The sequence below is a fragment of the Heterocephalus glaber genome, unplaced genomic scaffold (assembly GCF_053883595.1).
Source record: "Heterocephalus glaber isolate CG9 unplaced genomic scaffold, H.glaber_assembly_v1.0 deba00001481, whole genome shotgun sequence".
Taxonomy (NCBI): domain Eukaryota; kingdom Metazoa; phylum Chordata; class Mammalia; order Rodentia; family Bathyergidae; genus Heterocephalus; species Heterocephalus glaber.
The window spans coordinates 25,040,418-25,052,266 of NW_028258317.1; positions in this window are offsets into that span (position 1 = coordinate 25,040,418).

The following is an 11,849-nucleotide window of genomic DNA, read 5'->3' on the forward strand; positions in this document are numbered from 1 at the left end:
AGAATTTCCATCAGATGTTCGATGTCTTGATTTCCCAAAGAGACCTCTTTCTTTCCAAGTAGTTCTAGGACATGTACTTTCATAAAAGCATAATTGAAAGCAGTATAGATGTTTATTCATTTTCCTTGTGAAAACTAAAGCTTTAGTGAGTGCAATTCAGCTTTTTGTACAGAACTGGGAGAGCATGAGCTTCTATTACCTTATCCAGCATCATTACATCTTACTCAGCTCCAAATTGTTTTTCTTCCAAGAAGCTACACTCATCAATGTATAGTTTCCAATAATGAGCTGCCACAGTTGACCTTATAAATCCAGTCTGCTTGAATAGACTGCACTGAGAATTTTTAAGCAGTTATATTCTAAATCAGAGTCAGTTTCTGGGGCCAGGGATTTAGCTCAGTGGTTCCGCTGCCTGCCCTGCAAGTGCGGACCCGAGTTCGATCCCTGGTACCAAAAACAAAACAAAACAAAACAAAAAACCCGAACAAACAGAGTCAGTTTCTGTTCTTGAGAGCAAGTGGATGGATTTCTGGCTGTGGCACTTTTCAAGGCAATGTTTAGATTATCCAGAAAATAGCCTGATATTTGCCCATTCCCTGGCTGTCAACAAATATCCTCATTTTGTTATAATACAATCAATACCTGATGAAGCTAAATACTGTGCTAGTCTTGCACAGGTGAATGTTTTTGCCTCTTGCAGAATGTCATAAGTGGCTGTGACTGCTCAGAGACAGGATGGCCATCCTTTGTGTATTCCATTTGTTTGAAGAAACAAGCTACCAGTTGAGATGATTCTCTGAACATTTAGATGAGTATTCTAAATCTATGCCCTGTTCCTCATAGCCAAGGAAAAAACTTGAAGGGCTTTCAAGGGATAGGTAACTGCAAGGCTGGCACTGATGTTAATTTTCAGGGTCAAATACTTGTTGGCACTCAGCAGTCCTGTGTAAGGGCTCTGAGCCCACCCATCCCTTTTAAGCCTTCATAAAGAAGTCTAACTCTGAAGTCCAAAAGTAGAAACCCATATTCAGCAGAAGCCTGCCATGTGCACAATGTTATCAAAAGCTCTCAAATCTTGAACAAATCCACATCTGTTTGTATAAGGTTCCTTTACTGGCAGTACTGGAATATTCTAGGGTGATCTACAAGGCTGACTTGGTTCCTATTTAGGAAATTTCTGCAAACCAGCTCAATTTTTTTCTAAGCCTCTTTTTTGAGAGGGTACTGTTCTTTCTCAGGTATCGTAGCTCCCTCAGTTAATTCAGTATTTATCAGTTGTGCATATTGTTGCCATCTGGCTGGTGGGTTCTTCTCTCAACCCAGAAAGAATTGCAAGGCAGAGAGTCAAGAGAGAAATGATCAAAATCATTTATTGTAGAGCGAAAGCAGAAAGCTCCCAATACCAGGAAGGGACCCAAGTGGATTGCCACAGGGTGTCTCTATCTAGAGGTTTTTATACACAAAAACGACTACTTCTCAGACCAATCTGGGCCAAGTAGAGGTCAGCCTATGGGATTACAAAGCGGGAAAGTCTGACCAGAAGTGGGCCTAAAGGAACTTGGGGAATGTAGTAAGCACAGTTTTGCAAAGCACTATTAATTGTAACTTTAAAAAATTATCATCACAAGCAGAACAAAGGCGCTCTTCAGAGGGGTATGAATGGAGGCTGGTAGTACTGGGTATCACCTTGTTTTTATCACATTCCTGGACAGGAGGATCCCACTAGTCTAATGTGAGACCTCTGTTCACCAGGCTACCGGAGCCCTGACCTTGGCCATATGGTCCCCATCTTGAGCCTGGCTTTTTGTTAGCCCTCAGTACCAGGTTATGTTGCTGTGGTGTGTTTCCCTTTACCTTAAAGTACGCAGGGCCAGTTCCTATGGATGGCTGTGGTGGCTGAGAACAGGAAGCACTTGCCTTAGAGCTGGGAACCAAGTTGTTCCATGTCCCCAAGGGTAGGTCTTCCCAGTACTACCCACCCTGGGAAAAGAGCCTTAAGTATTAGCCCTTATTCCCTCCTGTCAAGAGTGCAGGTGGAGGTGGGTCCTTTCAGGTCATTATTCATGGGGGTTTGGGGTGGTCACACAGTATCTGAAACACTGGGTTGGTGGAGAGCAGTTCCAGAGAGGATGGTGAGTGTGGCCTGGCAGAATGAAATCCCTCCCACCCCTCCCCTACCCACTCTCCCCACCTCGAACATTGGAAGGAGCTGGTGATGATGAGCAATGAGAAAGAACTCCAGGCACCTGTTGAGCTCCTTGCAGGTGTTGCCTTGGCCGCTCAGATCCCAGGGTAGGCCAAGGGCTCCAGCCAGAGAGTATCAGGAGAGGAGCAAGGTGCTTGCATGGTCTCCCTGCAAAGCCCAGGTAAGGTCCACTCCTGTGGGTGAGGAATCCCATGAGGCTTCACAAACAGCATTCATGGGTTTGCTGTGTGTAAAATGCCTGTGTGTGGTCTCATGTCGTCGCTTCACCACCTCTAGCTTCACCATCCCCATGTGGAGTTACTGTAAGGGGTCTCCTGTGCTCTTGAAGTGGGGCGCAGCCCTGCTGAAGGGGTGGGACAAGAGCCAGCAGCTAGACATTTGTTAATTCTACCGAGGACATAGTAATTACTATCAAAATCAGCTCTTTCTACCTGGTGCAGTGGCACATGCTTGTAATCCCAGCACTTAAGGCTGAGGCAGGGCAGCTTAGTGAAAGCCAGTCTCAAAGTTAAAAAGAAGGAAGGAGGTGGGGACGGGCAGGGCTGGGATGTAGCTCCATGAGTTCCATACCTCAGTCCTGAAAAATCATATCAGCTATTCTCGACCACCTGTTACCTGAGGAAAGATTGTAAGTGTGCCTTCATGTTAACTTCTGCTAAGCAGAAAAGATTAAACAGCGCAATCATGGTTTGTTTGTTTTTTTCTGATAGTGTCTTCAAAGTGGTGTTTACTGGTGCTTTCCAAATCACAGCAGCCAAATAAACCAAAACATATTTCTGGCAGGTTATCTGGAAGCCACTGACCTTTCCAGTTTTACTGAAAGAGAAATTTAATCTATGTTTGACTTCTGGGATAGTTCTAACTCTCATACCTGCTCCTCCCCTCTCTCTTTCAGAAGATTACCTTCCTACTACATTGTTTTGGTTTCTTTAGCTAATTTTCACTTTTCAAATTTGCATTAGTATATGCTTGTCATACATAAATACGTTCATCATGGGGAATTGGTACACATACATACCACGTCTTGATCCTTTTTACTTAGCTCCATGCCCCACGTCTTTCCATCCCAGATCCCCTTTCCATCTCCACAAATTCTAGCCCCATTTACTATTATCTCTCTTTTATTTCCTCTTTGAAGTATTTTACTTTAGGTTTCTCATATAAGAAAAATCATGCAATATTTAACCCATGTCTGATTTATTTCACTTAGCATTATGGTTTCAAAGGTGCATACATTTTCCTACAAATGAGTCCAGTTGTTTTTCTAATGGAGAATGAATGCTAAATTAAAAGTCTGTTGAACCCAGAGAAATCGTATTGCAAAACAAGGAAGGATGTGTGTGTTTTCAAAAGCTGTAGGTTCTCTAAAATAAATTGGACCTTACCTCACATCTAAAATCTGTTTCTTGGAGAACGGAACAGTGTTTACGTTGTCCCATAAATGATAGAGAAAGTTGTGTCTTGGAAAGAGTGAAGAGGGTCTGATTCTCAAAGCAAACAGAAAGGAGCTGCCAGGCTGCTGTGGACACTGCTGTATCAAGCCTTCTGTCTTGTCAGTCAGGATCCTGGGTTTTCTCAGGTGTGTGGAACCCAATGCGCTGGAGTTTTGTTGATTCTTAGATTTTTATGGTTGTTGGAAGCAGTGTTTATTTTGTGTCTGAAGCATTCTTTAGACATCAGGGGCCTTACTGAGAACTTTTAGACTCACTAAGTGAAGGACAGACTAATTCTTTAAAAGTTTCTTGTGGACAGAGAAGTACCAGCCTAAGACACTCTATGTGCCTCTTTATAAGTGACCATCAGCTATTTGAACTATTCCAGATCATCACTGTTTGGTAATAAAGAGGTGAATAGTTTATATCCAAACCATATTTTTTTTGGCATAGTTTAAATGTTATCTGTAAACCAGATTGGACCACTGATATATAAGAGGTGGGATCAAAACATACGGTAAATGTTTAAGTTTAAAAAAAAGGATTATAGTGAAAGACATTGCCATTAATCCCTTCACATTACTAGCCCTTCCTTTGAACGCACTTCTCCCATCACTTTTGCAGTCCTCTATAGCAGTTCTGGAAGCTGTCTTTTGTAAGTGTCTTTAGTTGCTCTGTTGTGACTGTCTCAATGTCCTGAATTCATTCAAAACATTTACCTTTCATGGTCATTTTTGACTCTGGGGAAGAGCCAGGAGTCACACAGTACCAGATCCAGTGAATAAGATAGATGAGGACACACAGTAATGTTTTTACAATCCTGCTTTTCTGTTAGATGGCACAAGGCAGCAGCATTCACAGTATTTTTTCATCAAATCTTGTAAACACATGCACAAAAAAGGACATCCAGAACTGCTTCAGAAAGTGGTGAAAAGGATGGGTAAGTGTATTCAAAACAAAGAAGCTTATCTTAAGGGGGACTGATGACAATGTGTTTTTTACTGTAATAATCTTTAAAATGTAAACATTCATCATATATTTTGATCACATTGTATAGTCATTGTAATCATGCCTGAGTGTACTTTCATCAGTCATGGGAATGAGCTAGACACTTGAAAGACATAAACAGTGATTCGTTAGTAACTTCTCATTTATATTCTAAGAAATGATCACTTAGTAAACAGTTCCTGTATTTAAAATTGTATTTGGAAGAGTTAATATCCTGGGAGGAAACTACTTGCCCAGGATATACTAGAATCTGTATTTCATCTTCAGAAATTTAAAAGATAAAATTCATTTTCCATTGATGGCACTAGATGTGACTATGGAAGAATTAGAAAAAATCAACAAAAACAAAAAAACTGAGTCAGTAAAACTGAGGTTGAAGAAAAAAAGAAGGAAGAGCCTCTCCAGATTTATAGTAGCACTTGAAGAGGAAATCAATGCCCTCTGAGCTTCCTCAGTCACACAAATGTGAGGCAAAATCTTCCTAAAGCCAGCCTATCCCAAGTGAAAAATGGAATGAACCATCAGGAAATGAATACAACCATCAGGAAATGAATACAACCTACCTAGAAAGTATTTGATGAACCATAAATGTAGATCAGCATCTTGAATGTGACCCTTTGCTCAATTATTCTGCACAGCTGCCTGGGGCACGAAAAGCAAAGCAGTATTTCTGCCACCTGAAGACCTTGTGGGCAAAAATTGCCACAGATCTCTAGAGCACCAAAGACCTTATATTTCACCAATAAAAAATAAAATAAATCTTCAAGAATCATAGTTTATTAAAGTGAAGCAGGGAACTGGGACGGTCAATGCTGAACAAACAGCAAAGACCCTCATCAGCCAGAACCACTGATGTTTATTGATTTCACAATCGTTCTTTAAGTTAGGATGAAAGGACTATGTGTGGTTGCTAGGGATAAGTTGCTGATGCAGGGAAGGCTTGTAAAAGAAGAGACAATGCATTCTTGTGTTAGGAGCAGACCAGATATAGGTAGTGGTTAACCACCTTGCCTTTTCAGTTAAGGTTTTAATTTTGGGCACGGAATTTAGGTGCAAGTCACCCTGACCTGGGCTGCCACATTATCTCATAATTAAGCCCCATAGCTTCACAGCCATTTCTCTGGCTTCTGCTGTGGCTGTTGGTGGGGAGAATGGGGGTACTGACGGTTGTGTCAACTGCAGTGCTTCTATGGGTCCTGTAGGCTTTGGGCAGACTCGCTTCTTTAAGCAAGCCAATTGTGGGGTTAAGTCTTTACAGCTTGCACTGCTTATCATCAACAGGATGGCCTCCCACAACATAGAGTTGATTTTTGAAATTAGAGAATAGTTTTACAGGAATTTATGCTTGTGAAATTATCCCAATTCAATGCTTTTTGAGAATCTTAGCCTTTATTTGCACAGTTATATGTAGCTCAGGTTCATGTGGCTTTTCTAGAACTGTGCTACATTTGCCTTACTGTGCTAAAATTGCATACTTATTCCTACTAGGTTTTTAAAAAGCAAAATATGTTGTATTACATGAAGAACTTCTGGTCCAAAAATAATAAAATTATGTCCACTGCCAATTTTGATGGCAGCTCCCCGGCTTTCTGACTCAAATATGAGATATTTAGTTCCTTATTTTCACCTGTCACAAAACAGCATCTACCTTATTTCCAGCTTTTTTTCTGTAGGTTTTGCCTCTGTTAGCCACCAGAGGGCAAAAGTGGGAAGTCAGTAAATTCATTTTTACGTGCAAGCATTTTCCATGGCCATTTTCCCCCACTATCTGCCTTCTTTTTTTTTTTGGTACCAGAGATCGAACCTGGGACCTTGCGCTTGCAAGGCAGGCAGTGGAACCACTGAGCTAAATCCCCAGCCCTATCTGCCATTTTTATTAAAAGCAGATACATTGTCATTGTAGGGCCTTTGAATCATAAACTAGTAATGTTTGTCTTCATTATTCACAGATCCAGAGTCTGAAAATTCACCTATCTAGTAAAATCATTTGTAATCTTTAAATCAAGACTCGGCTGTGACTTTGTGGTCATTCATGCACATGCACAGAGTGGCAAAAATTTTGAATTATTTGACATGCACATTCTCAGCTGAGGCTGGGTTAGGTGACACAGCTTTTTTGCTTCAGCTCTCCTACTGTAAATAATCATCCTTTTGCAGTGTTTTTAGTACTGTCGTGCTTTGTGTTGGCATTCTCATGCTCACTATGGCCCTTAAGGGTAGTGCTGTCCAGTGTCCCTGAGGGTGAAAAGTAGTGAGGTGCTTGACAGGGAAAATACTTGTTGCTATGCTCGGTTCAGGCAGGAGTTATATTGCTGCTGGCTATGTGTGTGTTAAAAATTGTGTCCTTAAACGTGAAGTATGCATGAAAGGTTATACATAATGCACAATATATGCACACAATGTAAGGTTGTATATTGACTAGTTGATAAAAATGTTATCACCATTCTTTAGTATGTTCCATTTTCTCATAATACATGTTGCTGTGAAGGTTAATACCGGCCTGGTGGGTTTTGTTTTGTTTTTTACTGAATCACTTGATATTTTGCCTGGTTATCCAAAAGATTTTGTCTTTAATTCAGTAACTTTATGTGGCCATATTTTATTGTTAGCTATCTTATCATTTTTACCTTTCTATAAAGTGTTGTTTTCATAGATGTATTTTTCTTTGTTATTTCAAGAAAATTTTCATAAATCTTATGTTTCAATAGTTCAGTTTTATTCTGCATTTATTTCTAGGAATACACCAACCATGTCTGCTTTGAATCACATGTGATGTCATAAATGGAGTCAATTTACGCTTGTGCTTGTCTGCAAGGCGTATAAAGAGCCCCTGAAGAACCCCAGAAAGTAAAATTGTCAATCTTATCAATTTCTCATCATTTTTGTTTTATGTTGATGCCCTATCAGTTTCCACCAGGAAAGCAACCAATAGTCCTTGCAGGGGACTAGTGCCATCATAATTAGCCACTCTGGACTCCTCCAGGCACAGGCCCAGGTGGTACAGGTAAAGGCTGCTACACAGGTGGGCAGGCTTTTGTGGAGGCCTCTTCAGAGTGGAGGGAAACTGCATTACAGGTAAAGCCCCTTGGACCTTGTGAGAGGTATGGGAAAGTCTTATTTTTTATCCCCTATTTAAGAAATAGATTTTGCTTTGTTCTTAAAAATATCTTATAAAGTCCATATATTGACAAGTATAGTTGAATGGCAGAGCTTTATTTGAAATAATGATTGACATTATTATTTATCCCTAACTGCTACCCAATAGATGATACTCATACATGCAGCAAATTGCCCTATAAGAAACCTGTATTTGTTCTTCTGAGTTACACTGTGGTTAGTTATTGGGATTTCCAGGTGTTTGAATTTTGTTTGTTAGAAATATATATATTTCTAACCTGAAAGGAAAATACAAATTTTAAATAATTAAAATCAACTAATAATTTGAGGCTGATATCTTTACATTTTACATTTTTTGTTCATTGATATTGCTTCAAAAATTCATTCTCATCAAAAGCCTTTGGAGTTGTTTGAAGCCAGCCAGATCTCACAATCCTGGGAGAAGCATTGCTGCTCTCACGGTGAAGATAATGAAAAACTGAGTCTGGACACCAGAATTTCATTTTTTCATGTTCTGCTCCACACAGAGCTCTGCAAGTATGGATGTAGTTTTCTTTCTGAAATCTCTAATTCAAATAAATGACAAATCTATTGAAGAGAAATGTCAACATTTTTAAGATGGTGCTTTATATACTTACTTTCACTTCACGATGTGATTTATATCTGGATCATTTAAAAATATTTTGTCTATTTTCAATACCCTAGGAAAAGACAATGAGGATCACAACCCCAGGAAACTCAGCAGAATGAATCCATTGGGTGTGACAAATTAAACGCAAAGGGAGAGAATCCAACAAAAAGAAAAAGTCATGACAAGGCTTTTAAAACTTTTGACTTCATCTCCCTAATGAGTGTATAATTCAATCTTAATATTGTACTGATTAGTATTTTTCTGATTCTAGAATTGCACACCATTCCTTGTGCTATACTGGCTATTTATCATCTTCTTATGTCTACATTTTAATTGGGTTGTCTATTAATGAGTTCTAAGAAGTCTTTATATATTCTGCTCATAGGTTATATGCATTGTAAATATGGTCTGTTTAAGGACTACTTTTTATTTTAATGATGTCATTTAAAGTTCTACATTTTGATGGAATCTCATTTATCAATTTTTTTCTTTTATACATCATGTCTTTTGTATCCTAGGTAGTTCTCGCCTACCCTGAATTCATAAACATTTTCCCTTATAATTTCTTCTTAAAGTTTTATACTTTTAGGCTTTCTTATTTAGGTTCATAGATCCCTTCAAGTTATTTTCATGTATGGAAAAAAGGGGTTGAGGTTAGTTTTTTATATACGGATACCAGGTGTTCTAGTGCCATTTGCTGAAGACACTATCTCTTCCTCGGCTCTTGAATCAAGTTTATATTCTGTAAAATGCTAATGTTAAATAGTCTTTCAAAACTCAGTGGACCATATATATGTGGTTCTATTTCTAGATTCTCTGTTTTATTCCAATGATCTATATGTCTTTCCTTACACCAACACTGCCTTGATTACTGTAGCTTTAGAGGAAATCTTAAAATTAGGTACTAAACGTCTTCCAACACTGTTTTTGGCTTTTCTGGGTCCTTTATACTCCTACATAACTTTTAAATTTCAATATCCAATTCTTCATTTATAGCAAGTTTACACAGACCTGAATTTATAAAAAATATACCTTGTGTTTTCTAATCCTGCTAAATTCAAGTACAAGTTCTAGGGGCTCCTAGAGATTTCTTAGTATTTTCTCTGTAGATGATCATTTCATCTATGTATAAAGATTTTGCTTCTGCCGTGCCAATCCTAGCCTAGTTGTGTCATTTTATTGCCAGACTATTTTGGTTTAGACCTATGTTTCAAAGTCTAATAGACAGATAAAGAGTAGGCATATATGCCCTTGTTCCCCACTTTAGGGAGAAAGCATTGTATCGTCTCCATTCATAGAAGGAGTTTTTGTTGGAAGTATGGAGTACATGTCTTTGATCTGTTGAGAAGGTTCTGTTCTACTTCTAGTCTCCTGGTAGCTTTTACCATGAACAGATGTAGAATTTAGTCCAATACTCTTTCTCCAACTAGTGACAGGATCATATGGCTTTCTCCTTTCCTCTGTTAAAATGATGACTTTTGGGGTGGATCTTCCAATGCTGAACCAACACTGCCACCCCTATAATAAAACCACTTTCTACATACTGCCAGATCTGACTTCCAAGAGTTTGTTTTGTTAAACAAATTTCTATCTATGTTCGTACTTTTTTCTTCTGTTATCTTTATCCAGTTTTAGGATTGGCGCAATGTTGAGTTCCTAAAATGAGGGGAGAAGTGTTCCTTCTTTTTTCTGCTTTAAATGTTTGATATAATTTATCAGTTAAAATGTTTATGAGCCTGCTGTTGTTATATAGGTAAGTTTTCAAGCTAGGAATATACTTTCTTTAATAGGTGCTATTCAAATTTTATATTTCCTCCAGAGTTTCATTAATTTGTCTTCTAAGTTACTTCTTAGAAGTTGTCAAATTTATTTCAAAAAAGATTTTTGTAATATGCTTTCTATATCCTTTTAAATTCTGTAAATCTGTGGTAATGTCTCCTAGATCTTAATATTATAATTTAAAAAATGTATAACTGATATTGTGTAACAGGAAGAAAAGGTCTAAAGGTGCAGGGGAATTGGGAGGGGTAGGGGAAGGGAAAAAAGGGAAAGGAAAAAATATGAGAAGAGGAAAAAAAATGGAAACAAGGTCTTTGCAAATAGGGAAGGGTGGAGGGGGTGAAGGGAAGGCAAGGGAAGGGGAAAAAAAATAAGAACCAAGAGACTCATGTAATGGTACAAGATCCCAATGATGAATGTAACTGTATTTTATACCTAAAATGTACCAATAAAGTTAATGGGGAAAAAATAAAATAAAAAAAAATTTTGCCTATCTTACCCTAGGAAATATTAGATATTTTCTTACACCTAAAACTGCTGTGCCAGATTAATTTAGGTCTCATCACTTATTTCAAAGGAAAGTTTTACATTGGAATGTATTTTTCAAACTATGTCCACTGAGGGGCATATGTTTCTCTCATAAGAAGAAAGAGTTTTACTTCAGTAAATAATTTCATCGGGGATGTGACAGTGCAACCTGGTTTAAATAATTTTCCTTATGTTTGTGGCAATGATATTTTTGTCTATTTTTCAAGCATTCTGTAGCAGAAAACTGTCAGTTTTAAGAGTCTTCCCTTCTTAAAATGTCTTTATATGAAAATCTACTGATTTGATATTGGCTTTTTTTTCCTTGAAAAATAAGGCAGAATAACTCATTCTAGAATTCTCATAGTCTTCATAATTCCTTCAAGAAATTATAGAATATTTACAAATAGATCTTTGACATACTGAGTATACACATGTCCCACACAAATTTCATTTTAGTCCAGGTAACTCTCTGAGGATGAAGTCTTTGAAAGATCTCAGGACATTTGTTGGTTTGGGGGATGGTGACGTACAAACTGTGCTGGGTGCTCATCATGTTGGGATCTGGATTAGAAGCAGTGGAGCAGTGAGAGGAGAAGTGAGCTGTAGGGTGGTTCTGCAGGTGGTGGGGTAGACTCAGCAGTCTCCCTGGCCCCTGTGAGTAGAGATATTTCATGCCTTGTATTTTATTCCACTTTCAATAAAGTAAAAACTTCAAATTATTTTACAATCAAATTTTGCTATAGTAATTGTTTATTTTACTTCTGTCATGTACATAGTAGGGATGTTAATCAGAAACACACATTCCCTAAACCCCCAAGGGTTGGTCTGTTGTCTTAGTTTGATAGGACTGCTCTGACAGAGTACCCCAAACTGCATGGCGTAGTGGACAGAAATGGATTGCCTCAGTTTTGGAGGATTGACGTCCTAGATCCTGGACTTACAGGACTGGTTCCTTCCGAAGGTTGTGAAGATGGATCTGTGCCAGGCTCTCTCACATTCCTGGTGGCTGCTGGCAGTCATTGGCACTCCGTGGCTTCTGCCATCACCGGGTCTCTGCCTTCATCTTTATGTGGCTTTTGCACTGTCTTTGTGTTTCAGTATCCAACCACCTTCTTAATAGAGACACCTGTGACAGTCTGCGAGGGAC